Here is an 18,412-nt window from a genome sequence, read left to right as displayed (position 1 = left end):
AGATCCTGTGAAGAGTTAACTGACTATGGTTTTGGTTTCTCTTTCGGTTTCGGTTTCGACTCTCCCTAAGTCCAGCTAGATCGGGCAAGTGAGCGCGCCAATATGGCGCCCGTTGCGCCAAGATGGCGCCCTCCTCGGGGTCGCCTTCCCTAAGTTTGTGCCTTTGCCCGTCCTGTCTATCCGCAGTTTTTCGCCCGGCTTAGTTTCCGATCGTCCTCCTTGGGGTTTCTAAGGGGGAGGAGGTGCCCTTATTTTCCCTCTAGGGTGAATGGTTTTCAAGGTATAGTGTTGTGTGGCGTTTCGGTTTCGTATTGGGCGCGTTCAGTAGCGCCTCCCTTGCCTCCGAACGGAGTGCCTCGAGTCGGAGTCATCGGAGCGCCTACTGAACGGCAAAAAAACCCGCGGCTCCAAACCTGCACCTACGCAACTTCCGCTTCCTCGCCCGCGCCAGACGGTCTCCGAATAAACTGGAAGCAGACGATGGCGAGCACGATCGCTTTTATTTGACACCGGTATTGAAGAAGTCTTTACAAGGTCGTTGAAGAAAAAGCGGGTGATTGTACACATCAGCGCTGCTGTTCGAAGCGATGCAACGCGATCGAGCCCTTCGCTTGGCTGTGCAAAGGCAGTTACTGTTATAAAAGCCGACAAAAATCGTCGTCAGCACACGTAAAATACAGAGCTCGGCGAATCTACCCCGCCGGTTGCGATACCCTTATACGGCCATAAGTTTGTTCTGCCCTTCGTAACGAACTTCCTATAAAATGTATTTGTATACACACGGGAAGTTCGGCCGCGCTCGGCGATCAAGGTTTTGTCGGCCGAAGCGAGCGTCAGCCAACATGCACCCCGATTTAGCTACGCAAACAAAACATTAATCGGTATCATGCTCTGCGTGAGTGTCCAATCGGCTTCCAAAGTCGCATTCATACCGTTTTGCTCTGTTGACCGAGTTTCCGTGCAACGGTGATCAAGACACGGCGTCAAATGAACGTTTGCGTTGTATATTAGCATATTTAAACCAAACAAAATACGGTTTGGTGCATTTTCCGAAGGAGCCTTACCTGAAAAAGATATTCGAACGCGTTATTCGTCTTACCTTGAGCACTTTTCATTAACAAAAGCGAGCAAACCGCGCACCCGCGACAGAACCGAAGCAGCTTATCCCGCCATATTGTTTGTTTTTTTCCTCTTTCAGCGCCGGAAATCGTCACCAGTCAGGAAATGACGTCATTTTAGCTCCTTTGACTCTACGTGCACCGTCTCCGGACTCGGTGCTTCGGAGCTTGACTCCGAAGCCCCGGAGTTACGTGCACCGGAAGTGACTTTTGGCCGTCCAGTGGAAGGAGTCAGTGACTCCTTGACTCCGGGGCCGCTACTGAACGCGCCCATTGGTTTCCAATGGGTGGTGGGCTTAGCTGATCTCGAGGTTTCGGTTTCGGTTTCGATTTCGGTCTTGATTAGATATTTTGCGTAGTTCGAACTATCCTCCCCAGGTGACCTTAGTTGTTGCCGAATACGGAGTTTCTAATTAGGGCGTTTTCAATTTATTTTTCGGCCAGATTAGTTTCCGGTCGTGTTCCTCTAGGTTTCTAAGGGGGAGGAGGTGCTTTTATTTTCCCTCTAGGATAAATAGTTTTCGAGATATAAAGCAATTTATAGGGCAGTTAGGTTTCCTGTGGGTTTCAAATGGGTTTTAGGCTTAGATAATCTCGAGTTTTCGGTTTCGGTTTAAATTTCTCTTTCCTAGACCTAGACCTAGACCTCGGGTGGGTTTAGCAAGATGGCCGCCTCCAGCGGGTTTTCCGGTTGCCGTTAGGTTCTAAGTCTATGCTTCCTTATGGCGGAAAGCACATGTTGGTGATTTCTACGTTTAATTGAATAACTTCGGGAGTACTGGTCGGATTTGGGAAATAATTATATTTTTGGATTCTCTGGAGCGTGTGTTTTAAAACGGTATATTATTTATATAGGTTTCGGGTAGTTTACGGGTTGGATGAAATGGATTAAAATGTTATGTTAGGAAAGCACATGGGAATGCTATTGTATGTTTAATGTAGTAACTTTGCGAGTTTTTGTCTGATTTAAGAAATAATGGTGGATTTGGGTTCTCTAGGTCTTGTACTTCTTTAAAATATATAAATTAGTTTGGTTAGGGCCTGCTGTTTTTAGGATTAAAATGGATTAGGATTTCTGCTTAGGGTTAACCCTATCTTCCGCGTCTCCACTTCGAATTTTTGAAAGGTTATTTCTCGGTATCTAGTTTAGCTAGAACAATAAATTTGGTATCTTTTTTTCGGTCTCGGCGTGGAGAATCTTATGCGATAATTTGATTTTGTCTAGCGGTTTAAGTTTTCGCTCAATCTGCTCAAACGTGAGTGGCGGCCATCTTGTTTTTTGTTTTGCAGTTCGGGAAATTTGAGATTCTTTTTATTTGAAAATTCCTGTTTATAGGAAACTTTTAGCCTGTCGAACACGTTCCCGAGGTGTTCCGATTTTACCTCTTACAAGATATCTGCCCAATCTTGGGGAGTAAAGTGGGAAAAGAGCTTACCTTTGGAGCTGAAGTGCCCAGGTGCTGGCGCCGGTGTCCCCCTGGTGGCCGCCAGTAGATAGGGACAGATTTTGAGTCGGGGCTCTTGTAAAAAAATTAAGAAAAACTTGTCCCCTGCCCGCTCCCGCTTTCGCACCGCAGGCTTAACCCAATTCCAATAAAAATGAATAGGATCATGTGATCAAGTGAAAATTTCAGGAAAAAGCCAATTGGAATTAAGGGGTTATAAATGAAACCAACTATTGTATTGTACAGCCAGTGGAACGGCCTGGGAAAACCAGTGGTACTAAAAGTACCCACTTGCTCGACTCACTGTCCGGCTCCGCTACTAAGACATGAGTGCGTCTCACAGCGGGTCCGACGGTCACTGAATGGCAACCATGAACCATCCAGCCCCGCCGATCAGTGATCACTTTTATATCCCTCGGCTCCCCTGGAGATCACCCCCGCCACCATGCGGGGGCACCTCCCTACGTGGGAAGTTACGAGGGGCACCACCTTTATGATAGCTTCCCCTGGTATGGACCCCGCCTCAGTGGCTCCGCTTCCATGGGGTAAGCTAGGGTTCCCAGGCCCTTTTTGTCCCCCCCGTCCACATGCGGAACCCCAGTGCTAGGGTTCCCCATCCCAGGTGGGGGGGTTTTCGCCAGAGCCTCCGTTGCAGCAATAAAGCTGGCAGGGCGCACCACGAGCAGGTGGAGGTTGACTTCCCACGCGGCAACAACCGCGGGGGCTTGCGCCCCAGTAGGGACAGAGAGTTCTAAGTGGAGAGTGGAAACAAGACTGAAAAATAAAGTTCTCTCCAACCTGTGCCACTCGAGGTATAACAGGTTTAAACCAATAAAAATAATAAAAAAAAATATAATAAATTAAATAAATAAAGCTAAATTGCTTTTGCCTTTTTTGTATAAAATTGCCAATTGGAAAAAGGGAAGAAGCGAAACCTCGCAATTGAACGGGCCTGTAAAAATCGCGGGGTTTTTTATTTTCTTTAAGTGTATTCTTAGAATCTCCTTTTCTATAGTTTGCGATTTATATTTCCCGTTGCAGTCCTTGTGTCTTGTTTCTGTTTCTTCTGGCTTGAGGTGTTTTCTTTAACTTGTGGTTTATTGTAAGCTGTAAAAAATGAGAAGTAAAATAAGTTAGTAAATCTATTAATATGTTTATTCATAAATATACCTGCTCATGTGTTCACCTGCTTTGTTCGTTTATAGCTATTGGTAATTGTCAGCTTAAAGCTAATCGAAAAATGGTTTGGTCAAATAATTTTATCACTAATGAAATTTTGAAAAAGTTTTAAGTAATATGTTTTGAGAAAGCCTTATTCAAGCCCAGTGACCGGAATATCCGGACCGCCAGGCTCTCGCTTGTTTTGTAAAGTGAATTGATTTTTGATTGAGAGTGTTTCTAGATAAGAAGTGGTTTTATAGTTATAATTGGTGAATCAGTGTTAACGCTAATAAATAAATGCAAAAAGAAAGGATCTAAATATCTGTATATAGAGAGAGAATAAGACAATACAAATATACAATTATAATGGTGTGTGATGTCAAGTTGTGGGGTAACTATAGTGTAGAATATTGTCTAGATTGCGCCACAAAACAATTTGAATAATTTTGAAATCGATGCTTTGTTAGTAGGAAATAATTATTATGTGAAGTCCGTATTGGTTATGTACAGCTATTTACATGGTGCGAATGTAGAGAAATAAAATTAGCGATGTGTGTGAAAACAGATTATGCTAGTGTTTGAGTGGTTACTTTCGGTGGAGTATTTATTACGATAAGCTAAAAATATATAATTTAGAAAAAAAATTTTTTTTTTTTTAGCTATATTTATTATTTTGTCATTTCTATCAATAATGTACTGATGTAAGGTGGGTACAAGGATAATTAGGGAAATAGTGGTTTTAAAGGTCAAAATAACGACATTAAAAGATGTGTTATTTTGAGAATATGGCAGTAACCAAATGCCTCGTCATCTAATTAGTGACGCGCATGAATGGATTAACGAGATTCCCACTGCCCCAGTAGGGACAGATTTTGAGTCGGGGCTCTTGTAAAAAATTTAAGAAAAAACTTGTCCCCTGCCCGCTCCCGCTTTCGCACCGCAGGCTTAACCCAATTCCAATAAAAATGAATAGCATCATGTGATCAAGTGAAAATTTCAGGAAAAAGCCAATTGGAATTAAGGGGTTATAAATGAAACCAACTATTGTATTGTACAGCCAGTGGAACGGCCCGGGAAAACCAGTGGTACTAAAAGTACCCACTTGCTCGACTCACTGTCCGGCTCCGCTACTAAGACATGAGTGCGTCTCACAGCGGGTCCGACGGTCACTGAATGGCAACCATGAACCATCCAGCCCCGCCGATCAGTGATCACTTTTATATCCCTCGGCTCCCCTGGAGATCACCCCCGCCACCATGCGGGACAGTGGGAATCTCGTTAATCCATTCATGCGCGTCACTAATTAGATGACGAGGCATTTGGCTAGTCTTGTTTATTGACACACTGATCAATACATTCGCTTTTTTCAGGGAAAGCTTAAACCTTAAAAATGCCGGCATGGCAGACGCCCCTTACGGGCGGGCACACAAGATAAACACTTTCGCGCAAAAAGTTTTTACATCCACACGTATGCATCGTTAAACAATTGCAAGTCAACATGAGAGAAAAAAAAATATCGAAGTTCGTATCGTCGTAAGTTTAAAAACCACGTTGGGTACCACGCATAAAGTGGTAAAAGCATTTAAGCGTACCTCTGGCCACCAACTGGCCAAGGTAGGCGACCTCCCTCTTAGATACTCCGACCGAGTTCAAAAAGTTTGCCGAATTAGAACTAACTATACCACGTTCTGAGGTTGTGATTGCGTAGACATCAACACGTGAAACCTCAAAGGTTTCTTTTACTTTATCAATAAATGCAGGTTTCGAATATTTTCGTATTTTGTCTGCATCTAAAGAGTTTAAGGGTTTGTACTCCCCCACCACCTGGGCATCGACAACTAGTGCCCTCCTGTCTTTAACTAAAACTAAATCAGGCTTTAGAATTTCGTCACCGACTTTAACACGAGGCTCTTCCGTAGAAATGAAAGATTCTCTTTCTGCCTTCCGCCTAAACCATGCAACGACCTCATTATGCCTTTTGAGCCGTGCAGAGTAAGTTCGAGGGCATATTTGTATCACGTGGGTGTGCATTTCATTAACGACACACCCTGCACGACATCTTAAGTCCTTGGCTCGCCCCCTAGCACACCTAGACTTCGTCGGGAGCGCGTGTATTCTGAGTTTAATCAAATCCACGTACTCCCTACCGGAAAGGTATCTAGGAGGGTCCCGCACCCATGTTGCCCTAACAGCCAATCTCGCCTCCCGTAGTCCTTGACCATCCACCATCTTTAACAAAACATTCCTCCAATAGTCCCGAACCTGAATTTTAGTCTCCAGAAAAATACCATTAAATTGCATCGCCTTTCTGGCTTTTTCAACCATCTCCACCCACGCCCTCGAAGCTACCAAATTTTCCAGCATACAATCTTCCTTTGCCTCAACAGCAAGTAGTCGGCTGTATCGGACGCGGGGTATCATAGTTTCCATACAGTGAACTCCCAGCCCCCCATCGTCAACTGTTGCATAAAAGAAAGCTATTGGAGTATCGAGCGGAAGGTGGAGGAAGTCTCTGACCGCGGCTCGAATTTTCCTGTCAATCTTCCTCAGGAAGACCCTAGATCTGGCACACACAACCAATTGGTAGATAAGACGAGGAATGAGGTAAAAAGTTAAAATATTCAGTTTTTGTTGTGGCTTAAGCGGGGCCTTTCCTAAATTATGTAATAATTTTGCCAGATCAACATCCGAACAATTAACGTTCCCATCAGTGTCAAAAATAACCCCAAGGTAGGCCCAGGTGTCAGAGACCCCCAAAGTTGGCAGTGCATTACCTTGTGCCGAAAAACACATTGGGACTATTTTCGCCCTTTTATTCTTCCCATCACCAATCAAACTCAGAGTTGAAGACTTAGAGAAATTAATTTCGAATCCTCTCTCCTCCAAGAAGACACCAAAACTGTCCAACAGGTACTGCAACCCTCTCTCTGTCTCTGCAATCAGAGACAGAGAGAGGGTTGCAAGAGTCATAGTTACTCCCGCAAGAGTCATAGACAAGAGAGTCATAGTTACTCCCGCCGTTTACCCGCGCTTTGATGAATCTCTTCACGTTGACATTCAGAGCACTGGGCAGAAATCACATTGCGTCAACACCGACCAGCGGCCATCGCAATGCTTTGTTTTAATTAGACAGTCGGATTCCCCCGGTCCGTGCCAGTTCTGAGTTGACTGTTTTTTTTGCCGGCCGAAGCAAAGCACTTTGGGCACGAAGCCCTCAGACGCCGCGCAGCTGAGGCTTTCCACAGGAAGGTCCCGACGCTGGTCCGGGCTTGGCCGCGCCGCGTGAACGGCGAGCCCCGCCCAGTCCCGGTGCAGTGCCGTTCCTGCTTCAGGTCCCCAGCCCGACCGGCTCAGTCCTCAGAGCCAATCCTTATCCCAAGGTTACGGATCCGTTTTGCCGACTTCCCTTACCTACATTGGTCCATCGACTAGAGGCTGTTCACCTTGGAGACCTGCTGCGGATGTGGGTACGGTCCGGCACGAAAATCACACTCCCTCACTCGGATTTTCAAGGGCCGACGCGAGCGCACCGGACAGCGCAAGAACCGCACTGCTCTACGGAGCCACCATCCCTATCTCGGGGCGAACCCATTCCAGGGACTCGATCTCCTTACAGAGAAAAGAAAACTCTTCCCGGGGCTCGCATCGGCGTCTCCGAGCTGGTTTGCGTTACCGCACTGGGCCCCGAAGGACCAATCTCCGTGTCCGGGTTCGGGATTATTAACCCGATTCCCTTTCGGTCACTGCGGGGCTCTCTCCACTGCAAAAAAGTGCTCCCGCTTCGGAAAGAACTTCTCCTTTCCCTTAGGACCGACTGACCCATGTTCAACTGCTGTTCACATGGAACCCTTCTCCACTTCAGTCCTCAAGGTTCTCACTTGAGTATTTGCTACTACCACCAAGATCTGCACCAGCGGCGGCTCCAGGCGGGCTTACGCCCGACACCTTCAACGCTCACCGCAGCGGCCCTCCTACTCGCTGCAGCTTAGCACCCCCTTGTTTGCGTGCATCTGCCGGCAGCGGCCGGGGATAGGCTCGACACTAGAGCGCCATCCATTTTCGGGGCTAGTTGCTTCGGCAGGTGAGTTGTTACACACTCCTTAGCGGGTTCCGACTTCCATGGCCACCGTCCTGCTGTCTTAAGCAACCAACACCCTTCATGGGATCTCATGAGCGTCCCGCATCGGGCGCCTTACCCCGGCGTTTGGTTCATCCCACAGCGCCAGTTCTGCTTACCAAAAGTGGCCCACTTGGCACTCTCATCGCTTCCGGAGGCCTCAGACCAGAAGGCCTCCGACACACCCATTGAAAGTTTGAGAATAGGTTGAGGTCGTTTCGACCCCAATGCCTCTAATCATTCGCTTTACCAGGTGTGACTGGTCTCGGCAACAAGCGCCAGCTATCCTGAGGGAAACTTCGGAGGGAACCAGCTACTAGATGGTTCGATTAGTCTTTCGCCCCTATACCTGGGTCGGACGATCGATTTGCACGTCAGAAGCGCTTCGGACCTCCACCAGAGTTTCCTCTGGCCTCGTCCTGCCCGGGCATAGTTCACCATCTTTCGGGTGCCAACGTGTGCGCTCTAGCGCCGCCCCCACGACGTGAGCGTGTGGGGCGGGCCGTTGCTGCTCCCTTCATCGGACCCCTGGGCGGCCCGGGATCGCAACTCGGCACGGCACGAGGCCGCGCCTTCACGTTTCATTGCGCCTCTGGGTTTTGAGGGACCCATTGACTCGCGCACATGTTAGACTCCTTGGTCCGTGTTTCAAGACGGGTCGGGTGGGTTACCGACCTACTCGCCGCCAACCATGACGACCCTCCGCGGAAAGAACCCGCCTCGCCGGTTCCGAGCCCCAAACACCGAACGTCAGGCGAATACCTGGCGTAAGGCAGGCGACCCGTTGACCCAGCCGGGTTTCCCGCTCCGCATTCCGGAGGGCATCGTTTCGGGCCTCCCCGAAGGGAGTAGCCCATGAGGCCTGGGCAGGGTGACGTACTCGATTACCGGCCAGGTATAACTCCCACGACAGCCAAACAAGGGCCGTCGCCGGTCACCTCCAGCGGCCGGACTCAAAGTCGTTCTTGAAAGGGTTACCCGTGCCCGTCGCGGCGTCCTACCGAAGGTGGAAAATGCGTTCCGGAGTGCGCGGCACCGCGCGGGCAGCCGGAACGGGCCCCCACAAGGAGAGCCCGTAAACCAAGACGCTGACACCGCTCCACGTCACAGCGAAATTGAATCCCACCGCCCTCGAGCTTCGAGGGCCCACCCGTTTTACTCTAAGCGGTTTCACGTACTCTTGAACTCTCTCTTCAAAGTTCTTTTCAACTTTCCCTCACGATACTTGTGAACTATCGGTCTCTCGGACGTATTTAGCCTTAGATGGAGTTTACCACCCAATTAGGGCTGCACTCTCAAGCAACCCGACTCACGGGAGGTTCCATCCCGAGAGAGCAGTGGCGGAGACGGGCCTGGCACCCACTCTGGGTCAAGCCCCTGTCAGGGGGACTTGCACCACCGCAAAACTCTCGGGAACGTTACCTCCCATACACCACATTTCCCGATCGCCGGCAAGGACGAGGGATTCGGTGCTGGGCTAGGTCCCGTTTCGCTCGCCGCTACTAAGGGAATCCCTGTTGGTTTCTTTTCCTCCGCTTAGTGATATGCTTAAATTCAGCGGGTTGTCACGCCTGATGTGAGGTCGACAATCTTTTTTTATTTTGTGCGCTTTCCAACAAAAACTTCGCCTCCTTACCACATGTCAAAAACACAAAAGGATGGCGAACTAACAGTTGTTGTACACACGCTTTGCATCGCTTTCGATTCGACAAAAAAGAAAGCGCGCAATCCAACGGCATTCCCCTACTGGATGGCTCCAGTATTCATCGGGGACGCGAAGGTCTTAGACTGACGGAAGGCTACGACGCAAAAAACTTTCCTCCCAGAAGCGTTTTTCTTTTTTTTTGTGCAAATCAACGCCACGAGATTTACATTTGCCGACGCCGCGTTTCAACGCGCCAACGCAAACTCCGTCCCACGGTTTTTCCACTCGAACAACATCCACGCCAAAGAAAACAGAATCGATCGAAAAGAAACCGTTTCAAATCTCCGTTTCTAACGCACCGACGTCACAGCGCCGTTCAACGTGCGAAAGATTTTTTTGGTACGGGATTTTCCACAAACGGTATCCATCGAGTTTCGTTTTTCCATGCAGTGTTCGATAAAAACTCGTAGGAGGAGGAGGACTGGTTAAGCGCACGCGTGCAATCGCACCACTCGCGCATTTGCTCAAAGAAAACGCAACGCAAGAAAGCATAAAACTGCGTGCTGCCCACGAGCCGACACAGTCAAAACGAGGTAGAAAACAAATTCTCCTCTCTTGATATATGATCCGACCCTCACACAGACGAAGCCACGGGAAAGCCCGAGGCCGCAATGTGCGTTCAAAGAGTAAGTGCTCAGTGTGTCCTGCAATTCACACCAAGTCTCGCAGCTGGCTCCGTTCTTCATCGACCCGAGAACCGAGTGATCCACCGCTTAGAGTCGTGTTTTTGGATTTTTCAATCAGTACGACAAAACACAAGTTGTTGTTTTTTTTTCGCGCCCGGCACACCTCATGCCATCTCGAAAGCGCAAAAAAAAGCTTCTTCTCAAACGCCTCTTCGTTAATCAAAACAAAAGGGCGATCCTCGAGAAGAGACGAAAAAGGGGGCGATGCGCCTTTTGTAACCCGCGGATTGTCCCGGTGCACTTGAAATCTCCTCTCAATCGAGGCAGCAGAGGGCTCCCGCTGGGCGCATCATCAAAAGGAACGGAGGCCACCCAAAGAAAAAGGCACATCCGAACCACAGTTGTTTTTTTTTTGTGCCGTCCCGACGGCATCCAAGCTTGGTCGGGATCGGCGCCAGATAAATTCGCACATCGAGTCCATTCCCCGTACAAGAGGAAGAAGACAAAACGATGCCAAATAACATCCGGTAATGATCCTTCCGCAGGTTCACCTACGGAAACCTTGTTACGACTTTTACTTCCTCTAAATGATCAAGTTTGGTCATCTTTCCAACACACCGGCGCAACCGAAAGGCCGCTCCGGGTATCGGTCCGAAGACCTCACTAAATCATTCAATCGGTAGTAGCGACGGGCGGTGTGTACAAAGGGCAGGGACGTAATCAACGCGAGCTTATGACTCGCGCTTACTGGGAATTCCTCGTTCAAGGGGAACAATTGCAAGCCCCTATCCCAATCACGAAGGAGGTTCCACGGGTTACCCAGTCTTTACAGACAGGGATAAAAACACGCTGCTTCCTTCAGTGTAGCGCGCGTGCGGCCCCGGACATCTAAGGGCATCACAGACCTGTTATTGCTCTGTTTCGTGCGGCTAGGAGCCGCTTGTCCCTCTAAGAAGGGTGCAAGGTGCAGAGAACCACGCACCTATTTAATAGGCTAGAGTCTCGTTCGTTATCGGAATTAACCAGACAAATCGCTCCACCAACTAAGAACGGCCATGCACCACCATCCACCGAATCAAGAAAGAGCTCTCAATCTGTCAATCCTCCCAGTGTCCGGGCCGGGTAAGTTTTCCCGTGTTGAGTCAAATTAAGCCGCAGGCTCCACTCCTGGTGGTGCCCTTCCGTCAATTCCTTTAAGTTTCAGCTTTGCAACCATACTTCCCCCGGAACCCAAATACTTTGGTTTCCCGGAAGCTGCCCGCCGAGTCATTTGAGTAACTCAGGCGGATCGCTGGTTGGCATCGTTTATGGTTAGAACTAGGGCGGTATCTGATCGCCTTCGAACCTCTAACTTTCGTTCTTGATCAATGAAAACATTCTTGGCAAATGCTTTCGCAGTAGTTCGTCTTGCGACGGTCCAAGAATTTCACCTCTAGCGCCGCAATACGAATGCCCCCGTCTGTCCCTCTTAATCATTATCCTGTATTCCAAAAACCAACAGAACAGAAACAGGATCTTGTTCTATTATTCCATGCACTGTTATTCAGGCGAATCGCCTGCGTTGAGCACTCTAATTTTTTCAAAGTAAACGCGCCGGCCAAAGCAAGGCACCTGATGAAGGGAACCAAGCCACGACAGGCATGATGTTCAGCACGGGCCGTAACGTGGTGTCCACGCACTTCCCGCCTGTAACTGAGATCCAACTACGAGCTTTTTAACCGCAGCAACTTTAGTATACGCTATTGGAGCTGGAATTACCGCGGCTGCTGGCACCAGACTTGCCCTCCAATGGATCCTCGTTAAAGGATTTAGAGTGTACTCATTTCAATTACGGGGCCTCAAAAGAGTCCCGTATTGTTATTTTTCGTCACTACCTCCCCGTGCCGGGAGTGGGTAATTTGCGCGCCTGCTGCCTTCCTTGGATGTGGTAGCCATTTCTCAGGCTCCCTCTCCGGAATCGAACCCTGATTCTCCGTTACCCGTAACAACCATGGTAGGCGCATAACCTACCATCGGCAGTTGATAAGGCAGACACTTGAAAGAAACGTCGCCGGCTCGTGGCCGTGCGATCAGCACAAAGTTATCCAGAGTCACCACACAAAACGGACCGAAGCCCGATTGATCTTGGTCTAATAAAAGCACCCGTCGCCCCGAGGGGCTTCGGGCTCACTGCATGTATTAGCTCTAGAATTGCCACAGTTATCCAAGTAGGAAGAAACGATCTAAGGAACCATAACTGATTTAATGAGCCATTCGCGGTTTCGCCTTGTTTCGGCATGTACTTAGACATGCATGGCTTAATCTTTGAGACAAGCATATGACTACTGGCAGGATCAACCAGGTAATCTTTTCGTGGTGGGTCGCCCAAAACCCTACCAACGCGCGGACGCGGGGCCACCGTCAGGCGCCCCTTACGAACAGCAAACACACACAACGCTTAGGAATTACTTCCAAATCCAAGAAGAAATGAAGCACGTTCGAGCGCGCAGCCGGAATATCCCCGACCGAGGTCGGTACCGACGCGGCAAGAAGCGCATAAATTTCTTTCTCGTCGTAGCAACAGAAAGTCGTACGCCAAAAAAATCATTGACGACGCCTTCGCAGCGTTGCCGAGCTTTCAGGTCCCGTGAGGACGCGAGGACGCACCCCGGCCTTCGGTCAGAACGCACTCGTCATTTCACACCGTTCGGTTAGCGCGGACGCTCCGAAACACCCTCCTCTCGCATTCGTTTTCAAGACACAGGTGCACCCAAGAACCGACCCCAACGGCAGACGCCAGAGATCGCAGGTACCTTGCTGTAACGACCATGCGGCGGAGGCAGCGGCCGAGATGGCGACGAAAGGCGTCGGCGACGTCGTCAGACGCCGCTCGCACCAATCGAACGCTCGACAGACCCCACCTCCACATAATAGCACCGATAAGTATAAAGAAGATCCTTCAAGAGCATTCTGTACATAGTTTGTGGTTATCAGTTTCGGTGACTGACTGACTGACTTACTGACTTACTGTCTCTCACTATTCAGTATCATTTATTTGTCCTTCTTTCTTTCTTATTTTTTTCCCTCTCTCTCTCCTTATATACATATATGTATGTATGTATGTTTGTGTATATATATATATATAAATGTTCTTTTTTTCCTCTGTGCCTCTATATATACATACATCCTACCCCTATAAAAAAAATTATTTCTCGCTTTTTATTAAAAACGTGCTGACCCCTGCTTGACTCTGATTACTTCTTTTCGACTTTCAGTGCATGTTAACATGGTCAACAGAAAGTTTATCGACTTTGTTATTACAAAGTAAACCAATATTTACACGGGGCGTTTCATGCGTTTTAAATTGTGTCAGAGCCGAACAATGAGCGCTATAGTAAGTGAGATTGTCACTGCTTTTAATCCGAATGCTCGCGGTATCGCGCGTGTTTACGGCAGGCTTCATAATAGGCGATTTTCTTTCTTTACACTACTCTTCTTTGCTCACTTCATTGTTTCTACCATTGGTTTCGTTTGGAAGGCCCCGCCACTTAGTTTCCGACAAAGTCCTCTCAAGGAACGAAGTGAGAAGCACGGGATTAACAAAAGAAAAAGATGCGTGTTTTCTAGCGGTTACCCGTGTCGCTTTGCGACACGGGCTTTCTGGCGCTTTCAACTGGGCGAGAGCCGAACAATTTACCCTACTGCACTTGCGACGGGCAGCGCTTTCAAACGGAATACTGGAAATCTCGCTTACTTTTCTGGCAAGTTTGATAGGAGACAAATATTATTCTTTTCACGCGAATTGTTCGCTCTATTTCTAATCTCTCTCTTCCGTGTCCTTGGCATGGAACGCCCGCTTCGTCTCCCACAAAGTACTTCCGAGGAATCAAGTGCAAAACACGCGACTTTAAAATGTGCGTGTTTTCTAGCGGTTACCCGTGTCGCGAGGCGACACGGGCTTTCTGGCGCTTTCAACTGGGCGAGAGCCGAACACTGTACACTACTGCACTTGCGACGGGCAGCGCTTTCAAACGGAATACTGGAAATCTCGCTTACTTTTGTGGCAAGTTTGATAGGAGACAAATATTATTCTTTTCACGCGAATTGTTCGCTCTATTTCTAATCTCTCTCTTCCGTGTCCTTGGCATGGAACGCCCGCTTCGTCTCCAACAAAGTACTTCCGAGGAATCAAGTGCAAAACACGCGACTTTAAAATGTGCGTGTTTTCTAGCGGTTACCCGTGTCGCGAGGCGACACGTGCTTTCTGGCGCTTTCAACTGGGCGAGAGCCGAACACTGTACACTACTGCACTTGCGACGGGCAGCGCTTTCAAACGGAATACTGGAAATCTCGCTTACTTTTGTGGCAAGTTTGATAGGAGACAAATATTATTCTTTTCACGCGAATAGTTCGCTCTATTTCTAATCTCTCTCTTCCGTGTCCTTGGCATGGAACGCCCGCTTCGTCTCCCACAAAGTACTTCCGAGGAATCAAGTGCAAAACACGCGACTTTAAAATGTGCGTGTTTTCTAGCGGTTACCCGTGTCGCGAGGCGACACGGGCTTTCTGGCGCTTTCAACTGGGCGAGAGCCGAACACTGTACACTACTGCACTTGCGACGGGCAGCGCTTTCAAACGGAATACTGGAAATCTCGCTTACTTTTGTGGCAAGTTCGATAGGAGACAAATATTATTCTTTTCACGCGAATTGTTCGCTCTATTTCTAATCTCTCTCTTCCGTGTCCTTGGCATAGAACGCCCGCTTCGTCTCCCACAAAGTACTTCCGAGGAATCAAGTGCAAATCACGCGACTTTAAAATGTGCGTGTTTTCTAGCGGTTACCCGTGTCGCGAGGCGACACGGGCTTTCTGGCGCTTTCAACTGGGCGAGAGCCGAACACTGTACACTACTGCACTTGCCATGGACAACGCTTTCAAACGGAATACTGGAGATGTCGCGTGCTTTACTGCCAAGCTCAATAAGAGACGAATTTCTTTCTTTTCACGGGAATTATTTCCTCTATTTCTAATCTCGCTCTTTCGTTTCATTGGGAAGGAACGCGCGCTTAGTTAGCCGCAAAGCAGTCTGAATTAATCACGTCCAAAGTACAGAATTTTACAATATATAGTGTTTTTACCGGTTGACCGCGTCAGAAAGCGTACCTTTCCGACGAGGTCTGTGTCGCTTTGACGTGAGCGGGAGCAACGCGATTTGGGCTAGTGCACACGAGATTGGCAGCGCTTCCAATTCCAGTACTGTAGATATTGCGTGCATTTTTTACACGCTTGAGGATGTGGGATTTTCTTTCGTGTGACGTGACCCGTTTGTCAAATTGTGTCTCGCGTTTTGGTATCGTTTAAGAAGCCCGTCCGCTTACAATCCTAAAAAAGAAAAAAAAAAGAAATTAGTAAAGAAAGACGCCCATACTTTTTTGTTGCTCTTTCTTTTATTATCTGCGCAGGATTTTAATTTGTGTAAGTTTTGTTTACCGTCCCGACTACGTAGGCGTTCGTACATGCCCGTCCTCGCGCCTCGAATTGTGTGCGAGCGAAATCAATCTCCCCAAGCTAGCTTCAGAAATTGCTCGAAAATCGAACGTGAGGAAAGCCAGAGATACGTGGTTTTCACAGGTCGTGCAAGATTAATCCATAAAGTGCGATATTGGTATATATATATATATATATATATATATATATATATACATACATACATACACATACATGATTTCTGCGACAAATAGGAAGACAAAAAGACCATGTTCAAGCATAATATAGGAACATTGACACTTTGCACACACAAGGGAGGTCAAATGGCAGGTTTTTCTTCCTTGTGCAGGAAACTTTATTGCAATGTCAGAAGGGAAGTTCCACTCTAGAATTGTGCGCTCAATAAAGGAGGAAAAGAAATGCACTTGAAAACCTTCACAGTTCAAGTAAGAAAACATTTCGAAACGACAGTTTGTTTTCTTGCAGGGAGGAGAAGAGGGGAGAGAGGGAGGGAGGGAGGGAGGGAGGGAGGGAGGGAGGGAGGGAGGGAAGGAAGGAAGGAAGGGGGGGGGTGCCATGCACGGTGAAGACCAGAGTGTCGAAACGAAAACCGAAGCGAACGAAAAACCGTACCGAGGAGTTAGTTTCAGCCGAACCGAAACTGACCCGCCAACTTGGAACTGTACGGAAGAAAATATAACTGTCTATTAGTCTGACGATGAATAGAAGTACAAGAGTGTACGCAGGGATAGCTGAAAAAAAAAAAAAGGCTCTATGGACTTGGAGCGGCAGCCCAAAGTCGATGACGACGAAAAGAAAGCACACAGTTTCGGAAAACAGGCGGTAAGAAAGCGACAAATTAAGTAGCCGTCATGTCGAGTTGATTGCTTAGCTCTATTTAAGATGAAGAAAAAAAAAGTAGCACAATTGATGCTTACTTGCTAAATTGAATCAACCATTATCTTGTAAAGAAAAAAAACCTCAAATGCCAATCACCTGTATTTTAGGCGACCCAACAGACTGATAACTTTTAAATTCAGGCTAAAATATAACACAAAAAAAAACAAGGAAAGACAGATATGTATGTAGCTTGTCATTTACTGCTCCATCAAATTTAAATAAAGCAATTTATTTCTCGGCACCTGAAAATAAGCGAACCCTACAAATGAATGGAAATATACCCGTTTGCACTCTTGAAATAGTGCCTATTACGAAAAGAAGCACCAGGTAAATATAATATCACTTTAGCTTCTTTTTCTTTTTAATACGGTACGCTGTTGGTTCATCTTAGTAAAATATATAAAATAGCGCAAAAAAGACGAGGACAAGGAGTATACAGGACAGGCACTCCATTTCAACTAGTTTTATCCAGGAAAAGTAAACATACATATATAGCTTTTATTCACGATAAGTGCCGAGGGCAGCCGAGAAGGCGGCAATAGCCCCGGATGGTTTGATCGTGCTGGGAGACACCAGCATCCCAGCTCAAATATCTTCTACCCTTAAGAATATGTGCTGCTTTGCCTGTCGTGTGTATATACATGTTCACTTTTCCTGAATGAAACTAGTTCAACATCAGCACCTGTCCTGTATACCTCTTGTTCTTCTATTTGTTGTGCTATTTTAATGTCCTACATTACTTTTGTGCTCCCGCAAATCGAAGCAAACCAATAAAAAATTCGGTTCGACACTCTGGTGGAAACTAAAAGCTTAGAAAGAAAGAGGAAAAAAAGAAAAAGGAAAACATTTCTACAATAATGATAAGCAGGAGGAGGAGGAGGAGGAGGAGAACAAGAAGGCTAATAATGTGGAAAAAAAAGACACGACCCAAATAAATCAATACAAAGGATGGTATAAGTCATGCATACTTACCACATGTAAAATTAATTTAAAAAAAAATTAGAAAAAAATGTGTATTTATATATATATATAATTTTTTTTTCTTTTATCCAGAGGCTTTGGCGCACGCACAGCACTGCACTGCACTGCACTGCACTGCACTGCACAACACAACACAACGAGAGACTTTCCACAAACACACCACTGCGTACGAGGACACGACCACGTAGAGCTGCACGAAAACAAGCGCCGTAACTTAATAAAAAAAAATAAAAAAATCCTTTCACTGGACGGACGGCACAAGAACGGAAACTGCTCAAAGAGCACACACACACACGACACATATTAATGAATTAATAAGGGGCACAAGTAGAACCTAGTTGGGCGATACGTAGGACACGGCACCCACACCAGAGGCCTTGCACAAGCACAGCACTGAGCACTGAGCACTGAGCAGCAGGTCACAGGACAGATATGACGTCCACGCTGAGTAGGCCGAAGGCAGGGAATTACGGACGCACGCGAGGTCACCCACAGGCACTTTCACCGGAACCACGCCACAACACCACGCTGCAGAGCGCGCACTGCAAAGCGAAACCATGCGCTCACCTTCGGAAAGCACGGAGGGCGGGCGGCACAGAGAAGCAAAAAGACGTCAAAAGCACATCGCGATGAAGCGGCGGCGAATGAACACTACTCACTGGTGGAAATGGATATCTCCTCAAGCGAAAACATGCAATGACCACGCATGGTTTAAGATGCACGTGGGAGACGCGCACACTTTCAGAAACCAGGTACGCCAACGCACGCGGGCAATAAGACGGACAAAACGCGTCGAAAATACATCGCGTGCAAGCAGCGCCGACTGCATACTACTCACGGTTGCAAAGGTTTCTTACAAGTTTGCACTCCAGAATCTTAACGCGTTGGAAAGCG

General features: G+C 47.6%; 2 non-coding genes and 1 pseudogene across 2 annotated transcripts; all 3 read right to left on the bottom strand.

Moving 5' to 3' along the window:
- Nucleotides 1-4,937: 4,937 nt before the first annotated feature.
- On the bottom strand, nucleotides 4,938-9,426 carry LOC120847309 (annotated as a pseudogene).
- Nucleotides 9,427-10,114: 688 nt separating this feature from the next.
- On the bottom strand, nucleotides 10,115-10,267 carry LOC120847140. Its single transcript, XR_005717218.1, has one exon. It is a non-coding gene; the product is annotated as a 5.8S ribosomal RNA (ribosomal RNA).
- A 433-nt stretch (nucleotides 10,268-10,700) lies between these two features.
- LOC120847153 lies at nucleotides 10,701-12,516 on the bottom strand. The gene has a single exon (XR_005717230.1). It is a non-coding gene; the product is annotated as a small subunit ribosomal RNA (ribosomal RNA).
- Between the last annotated feature and the right edge of the window lie 5,896 nt (nucleotides 12,517-18,412).

This window comes from Ixodes scapularis, unplaced genomic scaffold (assembly GCF_016920785.2).
Source record: "Ixodes scapularis isolate PalLabHiFi unplaced genomic scaffold, ASM1692078v2 ptg001158l_1___fragment_3__unscaffolded, whole genome shotgun sequence".
In the NCBI taxonomy this organism is placed as follows: domain Eukaryota; kingdom Metazoa; phylum Arthropoda; class Arachnida; order Ixodida; family Ixodidae; genus Ixodes; species Ixodes scapularis.
This window is presented reverse-complemented; position numbering and strand designations above follow the sequence as displayed.